Raw genomic sequence first — 3,456 nt, 5'->3', positions numbered from 1 at the left:
TGCACATATAAAAGGGCTTGTAACCTCCAGATTCATTCAGATCAATAATAATAGAATTCTCAGCTTACAGAAGTTTTCTTTCTTCCTATTTTCTTAGTAACCAAACAATATCACAGTTTCGTATAAAACTTAATAGTACCGACCGACGTCATAGCGCATGCCGCCGAAGACCGGTCGCAGCACAAGAATCGCGCGTCAGCTTTGTCGCGCCTCCGCACTCTTTTAGCCCTCAATGTGAGGAGCAATGTGAATCTTGATGCGTATTCGCCGCTGCCACAGCTTCTTCAAATCCTTCCTCCTAAGTCTACTATTAGACGTTCAGAAGTTGGACCACAAATTGGACCTAACAATCTTAAATTTGCTTTGGTATTACTCTATTCACTCTTGCTTTGTTTTTTTGTTTTCTGTTAAAATTTAAGTCATCGTAATGTTTTTTTTTTGTGGTTAACTTCAGGGAATGCAAGCTCTGCTTGATCTATTTTTCGCAGGTTAAGCACTAGAGCATTGTCACGGTTGATTCTATCGGATGATTCTCTTTGAATGGCTGTGAATAAGTTCAGGACTTCTAAAGGTATGCTAATTCATAGTTGATAGTGTGTATTACGATAAAACTTGTTGGTTAATTTAAAATTGTTATCTTCTTTCTTATTTGTGCAACAAATACAATAAGTCTGTGTTTTGTTGTTGAGTGTCTGCCCCATTGATAAGAGAAATGTATGATATAATTTTTCAAGATACCTACCTGCATTATGAATTGTTATTGGAAGGAAGTACGAGAATTGTTACGTGAAATGTATGTTCTGCTTCTCATTCACTTTACCAGCATTACAAAAGTTTTATGTTATTGATGGTTGGATTGTTTCTGGCTTTTTTTTTTTTTGTTTTAATTGCTTTACATACATTATGTGTGTAATTTTTTAATGGACAATCTTCATTTGAAACATGAAATTTTTAAAAACTTTCCGATTTGTGCAGGGTATGAAGCCTCTTAAGTTGGACTTCTTAGGTGCTACTATTGTGTTCGGCTAATATTTTCTTCTTTTATTTTTCTTTTTTCAGTCACAATAATGGGGGTCATGGTGAAACAACTTACTAATCACTCTGGACAGGAATGGGCTTCTATAAGTAAAGCACACTTATTTCACTCTTTCCTTAGTATGGAGCTGCTTACCGTTGGGATGAAGATGGTAATAGTTGCTTTAGAAATTAGTTTTCTTCAGTAGGAAAATTCTAAATCTTGGAAAATTTAAAGTTGTACTATAAAACAAGCTGCCTATTCAACCAATGGCTAAATGTAGCATAGTAGTCTCCTTAGACAATTAATTAGATTGCATTCCTTTTGATCTCTCTCTTTTCATTTTTTCTCCTTTTTGACTTGCACTTCTCTGTTCCTTTCCTCAAAAAAAAAAAAAAATATTTGCACTTCTCTGCTGATGTCTTCCCAATATCCTATGATGTACAAATGCACAAATACTCTTGTTGTGACGTTAACCATATATGGTTCCTTTTTTATTTTGGTCCATTTTCCAACAACATAGAATAGTAAGAAGAATACTTTATTTTAATGATGCTTCTCTGCTTTCTTAAATGTATGCTTGTTCTTGTTCACATTTTACTGTTCATGATAATTGGTATGGTCTTTCTTTGGCATCATCAAGCCCCAAATGTGATTAAACATTTTGAATTTCTTATTGATCTAGCCTTCACTTTAGTATAATGTATACACCACACCTGCAGTAAGTATCATTGATAGTTCCGAATGAGTGCGAAAGCAGACTAGTATGTAACTTCATGATTTATTTACTGGTTTGCACATCCATATTTCAAATGGTTTACTGGTCTCTGGCCTAAAGAGAGGGAAAATGAAAGACTTGTGAGACAATCCTCATGGCTTTGTTGACATCAATTTGGTGGTTGATTGAGAAATGAATGATCATACATATACATATCCATACATATATATATAGAGTAGTTTTCTGGTCAGGGATTTTAAAGTACGGGAAAGTTTGGGAAAACTTTAAAACCACACGACTTTAAAAGCCTATAGTTTTAAGCCTTTAAAACCATGCGGTTTTAATGGTTTTAAAGGTTTCCCGTACTTTCTCGCACTTTAAAATTCTTAACTGGAATATTTCTCTCTCTCTCTCTCTCTCTCTCTATATCTATATATGATTTTCATGGACTAGCATTTGACAGATGACTTGATTATTATTTTTTGTCTCTGTTTATTGATTCTGTTGCTCAGTCATAGCTAGACATTGCTCATTGACCATTTGTTAGTGACAGGCTCAAATGAGATGCTTGACCTTTTGCTTTTATCTCTTGTACTTACTTACACCATCTGGAAGATGCATACCCTTCTGAGAAGACGATAACTGAAATGGCTGATGCTTCAATTGCATTCAACAGTGACTCCGAAATTTCGTCTCCTCTGTTAAGTTGGTCATCAATGAAATTTTGGATATTTTGTCGACACAGAGCAGAATAGAGATGGCTAGTAAAGTTGTCTCGAGTGTCCTCTCCTCTGAAACTAACAAAAACATCATACTTCTTGTTGTTTCGATAAGAAGAAGCCATAATCAACAGAAACAGTTGAATTGATTAGAAAGAGATTTTGATTCGAATGAAAACAATTATTAAACCAAATGTGCATGACTCTGTAGAATAAATCGATGCCATGAACCTTCCTTCAAGTTCCGTGATAGTTTTTCAATTTCATCTCATTGTCCAAGCACCGTGCACTCCACGATGATTGATTAATTCAACTGCCTTGTAGACTTTTAGCTGAAAATTCCACACGAACACCATACTTTTCAACACACGTGCTTCTGTGCTTTAATGCTCATAACTGCTAGCAATAAGTAGGGTGATATTTTAATTTTTACCTCTGAATTTATCTTATCCGTCCTCATCTCTCAATTAATTGTATTTAGTTTCAAAATTATTCTTTTTTTTTTAATAGCTCTTTTTCATTATCCTTAGGGTTGATTGTTAAACATATGAAGTCTAACTTAAAATTTTTTTTTTTTTAAACTTATATCTAATTTTTAGACATTTACATTTAAATTAAATAAGTAAATTTTTGTGACCTTTGCTGAAATCAGAAAATGTTTGAATGAAAAATAAATAATATATACTAAAAATATTTCTATTCAGTAAATTCATTTCCTAAACTACGAAGCCTAATTCCTTTTACTCATTTTGAACTTTGGGAGAACAAATTAACAAATCTATTTTAATTTACTTTTTGTGACTTAATTTTTTTATTATATTTGATCATAAGGATTGATTTGACATAAGTCTAAATTGATTATTTTATCCTTATAAGGTAAAACTAATTCTTTAACTTCAATATTTTCTAATTTTATATCAAATTCATTATTTCTAATACTACTTTATTAGTATGATTATAAAACATTAATTTAAACAGACATATGTTTTATGGCACAATACTCA

General features: G+C 32.5%; 1 pseudogene; it reads left to right on the top strand.

Annotated features, from left to right (window-relative positions):
* LOC112099732 overlaps positions 1-992 on the top strand; it is a 7,104-nt pseudogene extending 6,112 nt beyond the window's left edge.
* Positions 993-3,456: the final 2,464 nt, after the last annotated feature.

Source organism: Citrus clementina, unplaced genomic scaffold (genome assembly GCF_000493195.1).
Source record: "Citrus clementina cultivar Clemenules unplaced genomic scaffold, Citrus_clementina_v1.0 scaffold_3, whole genome shotgun sequence".
Classification (NCBI taxonomy): Eukaryota; Viridiplantae; Streptophyta; class Magnoliopsida; order Sapindales; family Rutaceae; genus Citrus; species Citrus x clementina.
This window is presented reverse-complemented; position numbering and strand designations above follow the sequence as displayed.